The 18,192-nt window shown below is 36.4% G+C and overlaps 1 long non-coding RNA gene across 1 annotated transcript in view; it reads right to left on the reverse strand.

Annotated features, from left to right (window-relative positions):
* Positions 1 to 967: 967 nt before the first annotated feature.
* The window catches only part of LOC131195262 (uncharacterized), a 31,910-nt gene continuing 14,685 nt past the window's right edge, over positions 968 to 18,192 (reverse strand). The window contains exons 3-4 of the long non-coding RNA XR_009154391.1: positions 8,092 to 8,178; positions 968 to 5,930 (exon numbers count right to left, since the gene is read on the reverse strand). This is a non-coding gene — a long non-coding RNA (uncharacterized LOC131195262). The remainder of the gene's footprint in view (positions 5,931 to 8,091; positions 8,179 to 18,192) is intronic.

Consider the following 18,192-nt stretch of genomic DNA (forward strand, 5'->3'; position numbering starts at 1 on the left):
CCTACTCCACAACCATAAAACATTTTGGGTACTTGGCAACTGACTTGGTCTACTGCAACATTCTACGATCATGTGAGGATTTATGGCAACCCCTCCCCCCCCCCCGGGAAACTGGCTTTTTCAGCTAATTTCTGGGGGAAAATACCCAGAGGAATATATTGGCTCCCTGGACAATTGTAGTGTTTGCTTAACAACTTTCTCAAAAATATCATAAAATTGGTTCAATCAGATGGGTGTCTCAATTTACGTCTGTCATAACTTATGACAGAAATTCCAGGTTCCATTACGGTCATAATTGAGGATTATCTGTAAGGTCTTTGAGATTTTTGAAAAAAGTCAGGGAATCTGTTCATGCAGAACTCCTGGCATGGGGTAAATTGATTGGCATGATAGGAACTGCCTTGATTTCTCCTCAAAGAAAAGAAGATTCAAGTAATATGAGGCAGAGCTCAGTAGGGTTTCCCTGCTAGAAACGCACCTGCTGATTGTTAAATTTAGCATTTTATACGTAGCTGAAATGGAGAGTGCAGTTTCATGTATAGAAAAATATGGGTTTTTTTTTAAACCCTACAAAACAACCTTGCCTTTTCCCCCCCAATTAATTTGTGAAAACCAAGCAATTAAAAAATTAGTGTCTGTATAAACGATGACACTGTTCTAATTAAAATTTACTTGAAGCGAACTTTCAAATGGTCTCAATTTTCTCAAATATAATATGCTTCCAGTTGATGAATTCAGCTTTCCATATCCCAGCCCAAATATGGGCCCAGACCAATAGACAGGAATAGGGCAGTGCACTACAGAGAAGAGCTAAGGAAGAGGGAGCCATTTGCAAATTAAGGTCACCATCCCAGAGAAATAGCAAAAATCTTTTTTGTTTTTTCTAAAAATAATATTTTATTAAGAAGGATAAAAAGTGTGATTTAAACAGTCTGAATAAATATGGCCATCTGTGTTCTTCATTTCCTCTAGCCCAGAGTCATCGAGGTCTTGGGTGATCTGGTCAATATCTTCATCTGAAGTGGAAGGATGCGTTAAGATGATTCGAGGTATCTAGGATGCCATCAGAAGGCAGAGAAAGGAAAATACACATTGAGTATGAAAATCCAGAAAGGAAAGCTAATGACACATCACAAATCTCTCTTCTGAGCAGGGCGACCTTTTCTTTTCTAAACGCTCAAATATACCTCACAGAGGTCTTGAGGGAGGCAATGTTCTGCGGCCGACTTTGAGTTTCTGAATGAAAAGCAGCAGATAAATAATGTAATAAGTACAGGTAGTCCTCAACTTACACCCGCAATTGAGTCCAAAATTTCTGTTGCTAAGTGAGACAGTTTTCAGTGAATTTTGCCCCATTTTTCGACCTTTCTGACCACGGTTCTTAAGTGAATCACTGCCATTGTTAAGTTAGTAACATGGTTATTAAAGTGAATCTGGCATCCCCATTGACACTGCTTCTCAGAAGGTCGCAAAAGGTGATCATATGACCCCGGGACCCTACAACCGTCATAAATACGGACCAGTTGCTCAGCATCCAAATTTTGATCATCTGACCATGGGGATACTACAGTGATCAGAAGGGTGAAAAATGGCTGTAAGACTTCGAACAGTAACTAAGGGAACTGATGTAAGTCGAGGACAATCTGTATGTGTGCAAATAAACATAATTCCACGTTCTCAAAACACTGGATATGTGAATGAAAGCCACCAGATATACAGGTGTTGGCATTTGAAAGCAAATAAGTCAGGTTTTACAACATGCTATTTCTCAAAAGACAATAGTATTGACTGATATAGAGAAATGGATTGTTGTAATTTTCAACCTGTAGTTCTCCCACTGACAGCTACCAATTTTTTTTGACAGAACTACTGCATAGTGAAGATTATTTGGGGGCAAGATTTAAGCTGCAGGATCATCGCACTAAGCTGTGCTGGGCTTTACACACAAAAACAACCTCATCACTTCAACAGGAATACAAAATTAACCACATTCCTCACAAAACAAAACAAATTCTGGGCAAAGCCTTACAAAGTATTTAAATTGTATATCTTTCAATCAGGGTTAATATGTTCCAGAGATAAAATTAAGGAGAGAGGATTGCAACAAATCTTGGAATAACAGGGTCCTATAATGTTCTAGTTATCTAGCAATGCGTAGACTGTTGTTTCCTTTTTCTAACTGGTCAAAGGAGGACAAACACAACAAGACATTCCCAGCAAAAATAGCCATTGGACTGATTCATTCATGTCACCTTGAGTCCTAATCTTTGATTTTCTGCCTTGCCTTGAAATTAAACATCTTCCAAATATCTGGCTAGCTAACTTTCATTTAACATGCATTAGATTTTGTACCAGACAACTACATGGACTGAGTAGAATGGAAAGAGAATTTCTAGCTAATCATTTAACTATATTGTATGCAGATGGGACTACCGTGGATTTTTATTAGTTCATGATCAGCACATGTTCTGATGCAATGAAAACCAGTATTTGCAGATGAATGCCAAAGGTGGTCTCTGATTGGCCAATGCTGAAACAATGAAGGCAAATGCTGATTGGTTGGCATGGCAAGGCAAGCATTCCAACATCCACACCATCTTGCTAAATCTAATTCCGGGAAACAATGCTATATCATATGAATGTCAGCATAAAAGTGCAAATGAACAGACTTCCCCAAATAAATCTGTTTTTAACTCCATGTTCTTAGACAATGGATGAATTGATTATATAGAAAACATCTGTGCCGATGGTAGTGTAAAAACTAAAATATGGAGTACATTAGGAATTATTGAGTCTGTCATTTGCACCTCTATAACTGTCTGGTTCGGTTCTGCAACCCAACAAGAAAAACACAGACTTCAGAGGATAATTAGAACTGCAGAAAAAATAATTGCTACCAACCTGCCTTCCATTGAGGACCTGTATACTGCACGAATCAAGAAGAGGGCCGTGAAAATATTTGCAGATCCCTCGCATCCTGGACATAAACTGTTTCAACTCCTACCCTCAAAACGACGCTATAGAGCACTGCACACCAGAACAACTAGACACAAGAACAGTTTTTTCCCGAAGGCCATCACTCTGCTAAACAAATAATTCCCTCAACACTGTCAGACTATTTACTGAATCTGCACTACTATTAATCGTTTCATAGTTCCCATCACCAATCTCTTTCCACTTATGACTGTATGACTATAACTTGTTGCTGGCAATCCTTATGATTTATATTGATATATTGACCATCAATTGTGTTGTAAATGTTGTACCTTGATGAACGTATCTTTTCTTTTATGTACACTGAGAGCATATGCACCAAGACAAATTCCTTGTGTGTCCAATCACACTTGGCCAATAAAATTCTGTTCTATTAGCAAACTGAAGCATGGACTATACCAGGGGTCTGCAAACTTGGCTCTTTTAAGACTTGTGGACTTCAACTCCCGGAGCTCCTCAGCCAGCTTTGCAGACCCCTGGACTATACCATCAACTGATCGATTAGGACAGGGATGTCCAAACTTGGCAACTTTAAGACTTGTGGACTTCAACTCCCAGAATTCCTCAGCCAGTCCACAAGTCTTAAAGTTGCCAAGTTTGGACACCCCTGGATTAGGAAAATAAGTGATTACCATACCTATGAGTGAAATGATCAACCAGAAAATGCTTTGGACTGGAAAGATAGTATCATCCAAATGACTGCATCAACAAAAGTTCACCATATCAACCTGCCTCTAACAATAACCTATATTTGTTTTAAGAAGAATCTGGAAATCTCTTTGATACTGTCCTTTCATTTTATCGATAGTGTTCCCTTTCTTCTACCTCCCTCAACCTTGCCAAGCACCATTTTAGCCAGTGGTGGGATTCAAGTAATTTAACAACCGGTTGTCTGCCCTAATGATTTCTTCCAACAACCAGTTTGCCAAACTGCTCAGAAAGTTAACAACCGGTTCTCCCGATGTGGTGCGAACTGGTTGAATCCCACCACTGATTTTAGCCCATCACATGTCCAAATTAGGTCCATTTCTGTTTCCCGATCTTCACCTGTTTTTCTCTTCTGGTCCATGCCACTCTTTCTTTAGCTTTTAAGAGGTTTTTGCAACCATATTTTATTGCTGGAAAGACTATTACTTTCACTATTGTTATTTTTGGTATTGCAAAAACAATATTTTTATTTTGCATGATCTTGTCTTGGTTTGTCATTGCTTTCCTTTCTAGTTCATATTCTTTATTTCTTCAGTACATTATCATCTTTATGTTTCATTTCTTCATTATCATCTGAAAGTTCCCTAGGTATGCTGATTGATTTGACTTTTTAATATTTAGCATAAGCCAAGATCTTTATATTCCATCTTGCATCGTGAGATCTTCTAAAGCTTCTTTATTTACGGGTGAAAAAGCGGTGTCATTTGCATATCACACGTTTTTTGTATTTTGGCTCCTTACAGATTCAAACTAAGAAGGCACAACACAAAGCCTGTTTGAAGTTTTGTGCTGTGGCAGTAGGAACCGCAAATATTATTTTTCATATTGCATCTGCAAATTGATGAGTGGGGTTATAAGGGAAGTCACTTATATCCCTGCCTCACTCTCTTACAGACCTTTAAGAGGCTTGTAATTTTTTCAATAAAATCTTTCATATTCAGTCCAGCCTGTTGAAGAACCCATCATTATGAAGCCAGTCTTGAATAGTTAGACTGGATCAACTTAAGTTTTTGTGACTTCTAAGGATGTGGGCAAGGTGAATGGAGGTGGAATGGACATTCCACCACTTGTCCAGTTTGGTTTGTGGCTTCTGGCTGGGAGGTAATTGCAGCAGTGTTGTTTTTTTTATTAACGGTTATGTGGGTGTGGCTTGGTGGGCGTGGCTTGGTGGGCATGGCAGGGGAAGGATACTGCAAAATCCCCATTCCCTCCCCACTCCTGGGGGAAGGATATTGCAAAATCTCCATTCCCACCCCACTCTGGGGCCAGCCAGAGGTGGTATTTGCCAGTTCTCCGAACTGCTCAAAATTTCTGCTACCGGTTCTCCAGAACCTGTCAGAACCTGCTGGATTTCACCCCTGAATTGCAGACACCCTAAACAAAACATAAATGTATCATTAAACAGAACACCACCCATGAGGCAATTACTGTACAGTATTAAACCGCTTCTTAAAAAGTCTACCTGGGATCCCAATTCTAAGCCACTCTCTCACCTAGTGTGGTTGGGTAAATTGATAGAAAAAGTGGTGGTTTCTTAACTTCAGACAGTCCTAAAGGAAGTAATTATCTTGAACTATTTAATTGTGTACAGGAAGGCTACAAAAATGAAAATCCCTCGGTTGGCCTGACGGATGATCTTTAGAGCTCAACTAAGAAAGTTTGACTCTGCTGGGTCATCTTGACTTCACAGAGGCTTTTGATAGCATAAATCTGAGCGTCTTTTTAGATAAACATAGTGGGGACAGCACCCATCTTGTCTGAGTGCCCTATTTATTCTGAACCAATTTTCTCCAATTTTAGTTTTTAGTGTCTCTGTTATTGTAAAGGTTCTGCAGGATAATCATTAAGTCAATCATCATTAACCTTAATTCACTTCTGGCATGATCGCCAAACCAGGAACACTTACTGTAAGTTATAAACTTAGCTTCTTCCCTTTATTGATTACAATCATTTTGTCTTACTCTCTTATCATCCTTCTTATATTTCTTGTCTGGTTTCATATCCCTCTGCTTTTTCTGAAACTTGTCTATTCATTTGGCCTTTTTCTCTCTGTGATTGTTTCTATTCTTTATAAGATTTTAAACAAAATCCTGCTTTTGTGAATAATTAGCACCAGAGTTTCCTAATTTGCCATTCTCACGCCTCTCCGTCTTCAGTATAGATTGTTTCTAATCTCTCTGAGTTCTAGTTTTCTTCCATATTTCTTGACATAGACCAGCCCCTTGAAACTGCAAGAGAAGAAGGCATTAAACTGCTCAGTGGGTATTCATTTATCCTTGATGATTGCATGTTTGACAGTTGACAGTTATTTGTCATACATCCTATTTAGTTAAAGCAGTGGTTCCCAACCAGTGTGCCGCGGCACTAAGGGGTGCCGTGAGATCTTTTGAGGGTGCCGGGAACTTTTGAGCTACAGAGATTTTAAATATCTATTTCCTTATAAGGGTGCCGGGAACTTTTGAAAGGCTTTCCAAGGGTGCCTCAAACAAGAAAAGGTTGTGCCTCAAACAAGAAAAGGTTGGGAACCACTGAGTTAAAGTATTTCTTCTACCTCTGAAAATGTATGGTCATTTCTATTCCTGTCGGAACTGTAAAATTTTCTGTGATTTTCTTGGTCTTCTTCAAATTATCTATAATTTTCCTTCTTATTATCTTCCATTTGTTGACTTTTTTATTGCGAGATCTTTCTTTGTCCTCTTTCTTGTTTGACATTGAGTGCCTGCATTTAGCGATTGTACATCCGTTTTATGGCTCAAGTTATTTATCCACTATCTTTATCTGGCTATCATGATAGCTGTTTTTGGCAGCTGGTTGGATCTAGTCTGGGAGTCATTTTTTTTCTGCTGTCCTTATCTCTTCCCAAAGTTCTGTAGATTCTCTTCTGCAAAGTTTAAGCATACTAAATCTATCGTTTATTTATAGTGTGTTATCAAACTATGCATTGTAGAATGACATCCTTTCAAGATGTTGCATATAACAATGCTTGTAATTTAGAATTTTTAGTAACTACAAATGCTGCATCTGGTGTATATCATATAACAATAGCACTTAGACTTATATACCGCTTCACAGTGCTTTACAGCCCTCTCTAAGTGGTTGACAGAGTCATCATATTGCCCCCAATAATCTGGGTCTTCATTTTACCCGCCTCAGAAGGATGGAAGGCTGAGTCAACTTTGAGTCTGGTGAGATTTGATCTGCCAAACTGCTGGCAGCTGGTGTTCAGCAGAAGTAGCCTCCAGTACTGCACTCTAACCACTGTGCCACCGCGGTTCAGTCATTATATATTATAACAATAGAGGTAGTCTTCAGTTAACAACTTAATTGGGACCAGCAGCTCAATTGATAAACATAGTGGTCAACAAGTGAAATCATTCCACCAGTGCTTATCTTTACCCACCCCGAGAGGGATGGAGAGGGAAATTGGCGGTGAGGTGCTGCAATATCTTTGTGGTTGATTGTAAGGCGAGCAACCTCAGGGATGCTACAGTGGCCATAACTTTGTGTCTATGTTGTAAGTAGCTTTTCGGAGGTCTGTCTTAACTTCAAATGGTCACTAAGCAACCATTCATAAATCAAGGACTACCTCAACTGGCTTTTATGAGGACTGGATGAATCACAGTCTTTTTCACGGTCATGGGAACAACTCCGCCTAAAAAAAGATGCCAATCTTTTAATTATTAATATATGAATATGTGGTAAATTTATAAGGTGATGCAAATTAGGAATGTGCAGAAATGATTAATTTCAAAAATCTATAGATGTCCTAATAGAAGCAGATCAAATGCAGTTCATATTGGTTTCCGTCTGGTTCCAGAACCTTTCATTCTCTATATTCTACTATGAGAACAACTAGCTATACATTTTTTTTAAAATTGTGCAGCAGGATCTGATGAATTTGCAGCTACACTGGAATATTTTGAACAAATGAATTGTGAAAATTAGAAATAATCAGCATCTAGATCTTCAAGCTATGCTTCTTTATCATCTATCTCTTCCCATAATCCCAAAAGCTTTAACCAAAAACTTTCTACTATTGACCTCACCCCATTGCTAAGAAGACCATAAGGGCCGTGCATAAGAGCACAAATGTGCCTACCGTTCCTGTCCTATTGTTTTTCTTTTTTCTTCATATATATATATGCTTATACCTCCTAATATTTCCTCATATATATGTTTATATACTATATAATCTTTTTGTGTGATGCTTATATATATTATTGTGACAAATAAAATAAATAAATAAATAAATAAATAGTTGAGGTTGAAAAAGTCCTTATAGCTTTCATATTTGGGGCAAAACGAGAAGTTTGCAGTGATTGTGTCTCTTCTACATTGGTGATACTGTCTCTTCAAACATTCATCTTAGTTTTATTATCCATTACTTACTGTTTTGACGTGGTTTATTAGGCCACTTTTTGATGGGGTGTCAACAGGACCAGAATCATGTGTGTTGGGTTCAGAAATAAGGACATCCTAAAGAGAGGGAAGAGGAAAGAGTGGAGGAGGAAAGGAAGGGGAAAATAGCAGAAATCATTTCTCAAGCATAATCAAAACAGTGAGGATACTTTAACTTATTTCAGAAAGTGGGGTATCATCATCGGAGCTGAAGAAGCTTCTTGGAGGAGAAGCAAAATGTCTTCAAAGAAAAACCAGAAAGTCCAGTTGCCTCTTGGAAAAGCACCTCTGGGACAACCGTGACATGGATGATTGAGACTCTCCAGAGACATCTGGGTACCACGTTAAGATTTATAGTGCGATTATAAGGAAAAAATATCTGAAACCAATCACCCAAAATCACAAATAGTATGAGAGCTGGACACCTCTATTCTAAGCACCTCTTCTCTCATATTATTTTTCTAGTCAAGGAAAACCATAGAGCTGTCAGGCTCAAGGCCAGAGATGACACACTGAGATCCAATTAAGTCCAATAATGTCTTTGTTTACATTTAATAGACAGAATCTTGCCAAACTAAAGCTATATAACGTTCTAAGTCACTAAATATATCTGAAGGGATTGAGACTTCCGGTTTGGCACCGTAGGTGATGGCGGTGATCTTTACGATCACCAACCTCTGGATTTTGTGGAATCGCTAGGACAGCTTAAATTTGCTGTCCAGCGGTTCGAAAAACCCTCTCTTCGGGAGAAGAGGAGGGGGTGAGCTGAGGGCAGAGGTTGAATTTCCCTAAAGCCCCTGAGAAAAAAGGGGTTTGAAGGGTTAAGTTCCCTCCAGCAACCCGAAGAGCTCCAGATCCGAGGATTCTTCTGCTTGGGCGGAACCAATCACCACGACCAAACGCCGAGATTTATTTTGGACAATAAAGGATTATACCGGACAGAACGAAAGTGGGAGAACTTTATGTAAGTAGCCAAGCCGATTCCCCGATACTTTGTAACAAGTTTGAAAACAGCAAGAAAATGGAGGCGAATTGTTAACAAGTTAACGAGTGGAAAGCGAAAGTGATACTTTCACCGCTTGCCGTCTGATCTTGGTAAATTGCATGTTATTTGCTACTTCAACTCTTTAACTCTTTGCTGCCTAGAATCTAGGAGAGATTTTCTTTTTAAATATTGCTTTAAAAAAGCTTTAAAGGACTGTGTTTCTCAGAGGTTAAGAAGATTTAAACTGAATATTAAGTTGGAAATAAATAAATAATTTTATAGAAGATGGCAGCCAAACAATTAAAGTCTACTGTAACAAAGGGCTCTGGAATCTCCTCAGCTGGTGCCTCCAGCTCATACAGTGGAGACTAGAACATTGAACTTAGAGGCGGTACAAGAGAATTTAAAAGACTTTATGCAAGAAAAATTTAAAGTAATAACTGAGGAGATGTTGGAAATGAAAGAGCAGATATCAGAAATTCAAGTGGGAAATAAAGAAGTTAAGGAAGGATTTGTAATTGCAGTACAAAGTTTGGCAAATAATGTGATTTTATTGGAAGAGGAGGTTGAAGAAATTAAGCAACATAATTCAAAATTAGATAATAAAATGGCTGAATTTCAAAGTAAAAAGGAAAAACAGATGATGAAATAGTTTTGATACAATACAGAAATATGGAATTTGCTCTAAGAATTCGTGGTCTGAAAGAGAATAAAGAAGAGGATTTAAGGAAATTTTTCTGAAGTATTTGCTGAGATATTAGCAGCTCGTCCAGCAGATGTGGCTTATCAAATTGATAAAATATATCGTGTGAATTCTTGGATAGCAAGGCAAAAAAAGTTGCCAAGGGATGTTGTTATTTATTTTACAAATAGAACAGTGAGAAATCAGATTTTGCAAGCCTCATATAAGGGGGAGAAGATTCAGATTGCTGGTCAGGATATTTTAATATTAAAGGAAATTCCACCAAAAATGTTAAGGGCTAGAAAGGAATTTGCCTTCCTGGTGAATGAACTTAAAAAACGTCAGATTGAATATAGATGGGATATTCCAACTGGTATAATAGTATATTATGCAGGGAAAGTACATCGTCTCAATACAGTTGGAAAAGCGAGAGAATTTTATGTTGAGGCATTAAAAGTTGGAAGTCTTTCTCCACTGGATGCTAGAAGAAAGGAGACTGAAGTGAAGGAAAGAGAAGTGAAGCAGGTTCAAGAACAGATTGCGATGGAAGAAGATTTATTACAAGTGTTGGAAATACCTATGACGGGTCCAGATTCAAAAGAACAAAGGCTGACAAGAGCTGCTGCTAAACGCAAGGAACAAGAGATGAAGGCACAACAACAACTGGCAACTACTACAACGGAAACAGTGGGAGGAGCAAGGCCTAAAGCAAAATGTGATTTGCGGCTAGTGTTCCAAAAGTTTCCTTTGGCCGATAATGGCAATTAAACTATTATCTTGGAATGTTAATGGTTTGAATTCACCGCAGAAGAGAAGGAAAGTATTTCATTATTTGAAACAATTTAAAAATGACATTACTTGTTTACAAGAAACACATATTAGATCTTTAGACCAGAAATATTTGATAAATTCAAAACTGGGAGTACATTTTGTTGCCTCCTCTTTGGAGAAAAAAAAAATGGTTTAGTTATATATATAAAGAAGGATATATCAGCAAAATTAATTGAGGAGGATAAGCAAGGAAGATACATTGCTATTGAACTCTTGTTGGAGGGAAAGAAGACATTATTAATAGGAGTTTATGCTCCGAATCAACAACAAGAAAATTTTTTCAAGTTTTTACATAAAAGAATAGTATTTTGGGATTATAAATCATATATATTAATGGGTGATTGGAATGGTGTGTTGGATACTCAAAAAGACAAAAAAAGCTTAAGGAAGATATCAAGCCAGGCGAAATTACCAAAGGCTTTTTTTGAAATGATGGAGGACTTGGAATTAAGAGATATTTGGAGAGAACATAATACAGAAGAGAGGGATTTTACCTTCTTTTCTGATAGGCACCAATCATTTTCGAGGATTGATTTTATTTTGATTACTAATGACTTGTATTCTAGAGTGAAGAAGACGAAGATTTGTTCAAGAACTTTATCTGATCATAGTCCAGTTTGGATTGAATTTGATCGGGAAAAGGAGGCTAGGAGATCATGGAGGTTGAATGAGAATTTGTTTAAATATGAACAAAATGTAAATGAATGTAAAAAACAAATGAAAGAATTTTTTATTATGAATATGAAAAAAGAGACATCTATAGAGATGATTTGGGACTCAGTAAGGCTTATATGAGAGGAAATCTTATACAAATGAATATTAAATACAAAAATAAATTGCAGAAAAGAAAAAGGAACTGGAAGAGGAAATTAAAAGAAAGAACAATTATTGATAAATAGCCCAGGAAATAGTAAAATAAAAGAATCAATAAATATATTGAGAGGTCAGTTTAATATGTTGATGGCAGATCAAGTAGCAATTAATTTACAATATGTAAAACATAATACGTTTAATAATGCCAATAAGCCAGGAAGATGGCTTGCCTATTTAATAAGGAAAAAACAGAAATTACGAACGATTGATAAAATAGAATATAGGGGTAAGGAAGTTTATCAAAAGAACTTGATTAAAAAAGCATTTTTAGAGTATTATAGTAAGTTATATTCTAGGGATATGGTGGATGATACAGAGATAGAAAGATATTTACAACAACAAAATATTTGTGAGCTTACAGAAAATCAAAGAGAAGAATTGAATCAATTAATTACTTCAGAGGAAATTTTCTTAGCAATTAAACAACTTAAAATCGGTAAAGCACCAGGAACAGATGGTTTAACAGCTGTTTATTATAAAAATTTACAAAATGAGATGGTTGAACCACTTAAAGAGTTATTTAATAAAATTCAAATGGGAGGAGATGTTCCCCCTTCATGGAGGACAGCCTTTATTTCGTTAATACCGAAGGAAGATCGAGATGGTATTAAAGCAGAGAATTATAGGCCTATATCACTTTTAAATACTGATTACAAGATATTTACCAAGATATTGGCTAATAGATTAATGCCAGTGATGAATCAAATAATTCATAATGATCAGTCAGGATTTATTAAGGGTAGGCAGATGAGATATAATGTGAGGCAAATCGTAAATTTACTTGAATATTTGGAACGAAACAACCAAGTATCAGCGGCATTCCTTTTTGGATGCTGAAAAGCTTTTGATAGATTGGATTGGCAGTTTTGTTTAAAGTAATAGAAAAATGCAATTTGGGGATTATTTTATTCGTGCAATTAAAGCAATATATCAGAAGCAAACAGCACAAATAATAGTAAATGGTGGGTTAACAGAAACTTTTAAAATTGAGAAAGGGACGAGACAGGGATGTCCCTTGTCCCCATTACTTTTTATTTTAACTTTAGAAATTCTTCTGAATAACACGTGGTTCCGATCGAATAAAGGGAATTAGAGTTAAACATCAAGATTATAGATTAAGAGCTTTTGCAGATGACCTGGTTGTTACTGTATCTCAACCAATATACTCAGTAACTGGTTTAAAAGATATAATTGGTCAGTATGGTAAAGTATCTGGATTTAAGGTGAATCAGCAAAAGACAAAGATGATAACTAAAAATATGAATATACAACAAAAAGAAGAGTTAGAAAGAACTTCAGGTTTTGAAATCGTTAAAAAGGTTAAATATTTAGGAATATATATTACAGCTTCAAATGTTAAATTATACAAAAATAATTATGAGGTATTGTGGCAGAAGGTATGGAAAGAAATGGAGAGTTGGAAGAAGTTACAACTATCTTTGCTGGGAAGAATAGCGGCTATAAAATGAATGTTTTGCCCAGGTTTTTGTTTTGTTTCAAATGATACCGGTGTTTAAGAATGATATTAAATTACAGGAATGGCAAAAGGATTAGTAAATTTGTATGGATGGGCAAAAACCAAGAATAAAATTAAAAGTAATGCAGGATATAAGGAAAGGGGGTCTTAAAATGCCTAATTTAAAATTGTATTATGAAGCAGTTGTTTTATCATTAATTACTGATTGGATTAATTTAACTGAGGAAAGAGTTCTGAATATAGAAGGTTATGGTTTGTTATATGGGTGGCATGCCTATTTATTATATGATAAGAAAGTTGATAAAATATTTAAAAATAATATAATTAGAAATGCATTATTGAGGGTTTGGAGGAAATATCAATACAAATTAGATGGAAAGATTCCAATATGGGCAAACCGAGACACATGATAGAAAATATAAATATATATCAAAAGATGGAGGTAGTTACTTATAAAGAACTTCTTTGTATGGAAAAGGGGAGTTACAATTAAAATCTAGAGAAAAGATGGGGAAGAAGGAAAAATTATACATGGTTCCAATATGGACAACTACAAGCTAGATGGAAATTAGATCAAAAATAGGTGTTAAGCAAATTGAGGATAATTTGTTAAAACAAATGAGAGATCAAGGTCAACAGCATATTAAGAGGTTGTATAATGTATTAGTAGAAATAGATTCAGAGACTGATTTGGTTAAGGATTGTATGATTAAGTGGGCACAAAATTTTCAGCAACCAATAATGTTGGAAACTTGGGAAAGAATTTGGGTGAGGAATGTTAAATTTACACAAGCGCAAAATATGAGAGAAAATTTTTATAAGATGTTTTATAGATGGCATTTAGACCCCAAAAAATTGTCATGTATGTATCCTAATGTACAGGCTAAATGCTGGAGATGTGATTGTGAAGATGCTACTTATTATCATATATGGTGGACTTGCAAAAAAGTTAAAGCATTTTGGATTAAAGTATGGTGGATCATGCAGAATATTTTGAAAAAGAAGATTAAGTTTACCCCGCAGTTCTTTTTACTAGGAATAATTATGGATTGTACAGCTATAGAGACTAAATTGATTCTGAACTTAATAACAGCCGCAAGACTTTTGATTGCTCAATACTGGAAGAAAGAAGAATTACCTACAATTGAAGAATGGACTCTTAAAGTATCAAATCTGGCAGAAATGGTAAAAATCTCTGCTTACTTGAAAGACTATACACAAGAAAAATATATTTTAGAATGGAAAATGTGGATTGATTATATTCAAAATAAGTATCAGATAAAAAAATATCAAATAGCATATGAGTAAATTTAGGAAATAATTTGTATTAGATATATTTTTGAAGGAGAGGGGAATTGAGAGTGTGAATAAGCGTGGAGAGACTAGAGATTATAATTTAGGAATTATTTTAGATTATGATTGTTAGTTTTGATACCCTGCATTTTGTTCTGGGAAGTCGGGGTGGGGGGTGGGGGGTAAAGGGGAAGGGAATTGGGGGGTTGAGGTTAGTGATGGAGTGATGGTTAATGTACAGGGATTATTGAAGATGTATAAATATAATTAATGTAGGGTCGGGTCTGACCAGTTGCCATTTTAGAACGGTGGGGAGGGAAAAAAGAGAGAGTAGGAGGTAGGAAAGAGGAGAAGAGGAAGGAAGAGGGGTAGAAGAGGGAGAAGAGTGTAGGGTGGAGGGAGGAGAGGAGGTAGATAAGAGAAGGAGAGGAAGGTTTGGAAAGTAAAAGAAGGTAGAAGAGGGAAGAAGGTTAAAAAGGGGGGTGGTGACTGGGCAGGCCCGACTAATTGTATATAACTGTACATTGGATGAATTATTTGATAAGATTGTAAAAATAAAACTTTTTTATAAAAATATATATATATATATATATATATATCTGAAGGGATTCCATGTGTGACTACCCTGAACCTCTTCCCCCTCTCCCCCATCCAGCTCAGGACTTCAGGGTCTCTTGATCCAGGTCTCCTTCTGGGAAGTTCTGAGTTGGCAAAATCTTCCCCTTTTGCTGCTGTAGGTACACATTCCATTACCTAACCAAAGTTCGGAATTGGAAAACCCAATCCAAATGTAACCAAGAACATTTGATTAATTGCAATATTTCCAAGCATTGAGTATTCCAATGACTTAAAACATGACATTCTAGATATTTTATAACTTACACTACAGTACACGTCTGTTTAGCCACAAATCTTTGTCTAATTCTATATTCTAAGTTTTTAACTGGATATGTCTGAAATGGATTATAGAGTTTTACAGGGGACACTTCCATCCAAATTCTATGTCAGTCTGACAGTAACATTGGTCTCTGTGTTTCTGTAACATTGACTGTTCGAGAGCTGAGCCAAATAATTTGTATATTCCGAACTGCAGATTTTGTTGGAATTCCTGCCTTGATATGCCATTTGCTTGCTGAGCTTTAGGTCTTTAAAAGGGAAAGATGGAAAGACTGAGCCACATAGAGTTGTTTCATTATGAGATGGGAAATAAATAAATAAATAAATAAATAAATAAATAAATAAATAAATAAATAAATAAATAAATAAATAAATAAATAAATAAATAAGTGGGTGGGTGGGTGGGTGTAGTACCTTTTCACCACCCCCAAGGAATACAGTAGAGGCCAAAATTGTGGAAACCTTTTGGGAAAAGTGTATTTTCTAAAACTAGCTAATAAACACCACTTCTTCTTTTTTTTAAGTAGTAGTACCATAAAATTATATATCAATGGAAAGATAATTTAATCAAGAATTTTAATCAAGCAGTTACAGTATAAAGAAGAAAAGTGAAACATGTAGAAAAACGAGATATTCAAAAATTATCACCATAGAAAAAACGAGATAGACAAAAATTATCAAGATAGTCAGTTAATGCTTAATTGGGTAACCTTTAGCATGAATTACGGCCTTACAATGTCTTCCCGTGGAGTAAATCAAGTCTTTTAGTTCTGCAGCTGTTATAATGTGAATCCAAGATTGAATGATTGCTTCTATTAACTGGGTTTTATTGCAGGGTCACATCAGACTAACAAATTTCTCTAGTCGTCTCCATAGATTTTCAGTTGGGTTAAGGTCTGGGCTATTCCCAGACCATTCCAGCAGTGGAATACGATTATCTCGAAAGTCAAAAAAAAAAGTGGTATTAGCCATCTAACCTCAAAAATACACTTTTCCCAAAAAGTTTCCACAATTTTGGCCACCACTGTACCATTGAGATTTTTCTGCATATGATCAAGCAAGTGCTCATACCAGGAAGTAAAGGCAATGTTTAAGCACCTTATGTTTATTTTCCTTTAGCAAGGTGGTGAGAGGGAGTAATTTTAATTAATGCTGGTTCTGTAGCAGCTCAAAGCATCCTTGACATTCCAAGGCAATAGAAGGAGATTGTCTTCTAATTGCTTTTGAGGGATTGAAGAATGGAAGGTGTGGTGGTGCGGAAAACAAACTGAACAATATGATTTTAAGAGAAATGTTCATGTATGAGTTAATATGCAACCTTTTACAGGATAATGTCTCCTGAATGAGAATGTCTCCACGCTATTAAAAAATTACACAGAATGTACATTTGCCCTGATAATTTAGTATTTTGCACACTTTTGCTCAGCTATTGATAAATAAAGCATGATTGTAGAGCCAAGATTCTTGCAATTACAATCAGGCCAACCCATTTTTTTTATCTATAGATTCTTTGGGGGGGGGGAGTCACCTTCAAACAACATAAACTGACAGCTGACACCAAGTCTATTAGATCTCCAACACTTTTTCTTCAGATGCATCTGAGCTAAATCAATGGGGCAATTTTGGGATTGAGGTGCTGCTAAAATTCCCCAAGGGAAAAACATTGTGGTCCTGAGAGTTACTTGGAAACATATTAAAAACCCAGGATGTAGACTGTAAAAACCAGCAATTCTATAAAATATATCATTTAAAGGTTGAAAGATGGGATGAATAGAAGTGAAATGAAATGATTTAAATCACATTCAAAACAGTTTATCCTAATTTGTTATCAACAGCCTTGTTCTCATAACTGCAGTAAACACCCCAGACACATCTTAGATGCATTTTCATATTGTTTTATCTGTCACTATTACAACAAATGCCTTTCTTTGGAGAAGCAGATTTAAACTTTAAATATGCCTATTCTTTAAATTCCACAAAGAATTTAACTTGGCAGTAGAAAGGTCCCATCTTTTATTAAGAGATATTGAGAGTTGCCAAGATCCTGTAAATTGCCAATTGCCAAAATACACTGATGAACAAAATCTTGGGCAATAGAATTATGAACATCTCTCTCTGTTTGATTTGCTTTCTCCAACCTTATTGAAGCAACTCATGCCGCAAAGATCCAAGTTTTCTAACTTGTTACTGACACATTGCAGCTACCAACAGACCAAATGTTAATATGAAGGAAAGGTAACTGAGAATAGGAATGAGTAAACAGCGATGCCATCTAATCTAATTGTAAAAGTATATCTACTTGAAGCAGATATAATATACTTGAAGTTCTAAGCTACTCAGGGAAACATTGCCTCAAATGCTATGGAAAGTAGCTTTTTGGGGGTTGGTCTGTAAACAAGCCAAAAAATGGAATCTAATGTACATGGGCCAGCAAGACTAAGCCATAAACACTATAGAAGAGAACAGAAATGCCCCTCTTTAAAGGAAGATGAGCCCTTTCTAGCAGCCGAATACCAAGACTCCCATTTGATTGCACACAGAAATTGTAATCTGGAGGAAAATTATAACGAACTAGCTGGCTACCCATGCTTCACTACGAAATTATGTGACCGGGCTTGATAAATTGACACAGTTTGAAAATTAATGAGTAGTTACCATCAGCCTCTCCTCTCCCCTTCTCTCCCTCAGCCTTACCCCACAGAAGCCTATCCTATCCTAATCCCATTTCTCCCTCAGCCTTTCCCCACAGAAGCCTCCCCTATCCTATTCCCTTCTCTCCCTCAGTCTTGCCCCACAGAAGTCTCCCATATGCTATCCCCTGGTTGCTGCTGTGAAAGCAAAACTGAAAATGAAACTCCTCTCCTGTGCTTGTGTTTTGCATTTGGAACATATTTCTTTTCAGGTGGGCAGGGGGAGTAGAACTCCTTAGCATCAGAGTGTGTTAATCATAATATAGAAAATACTAATGCTCTGATGGTCATTTCAAAAAATCCTTTCTTAGTGAGCACCTAGAAGCTAAGAGGAACATATGTGGCAAATTTCAAGTTTGTAGGT

The sequence above is a fragment of the Ahaetulla prasina genome, chromosome 1, assembly GCF_028640845.1.
Source record: "Ahaetulla prasina isolate Xishuangbanna chromosome 1, ASM2864084v1, whole genome shotgun sequence".
Lineage (NCBI taxonomy): Eukaryota > Metazoa > Chordata > Lepidosauria > Squamata > Colubridae > Ahaetulla > Ahaetulla prasina.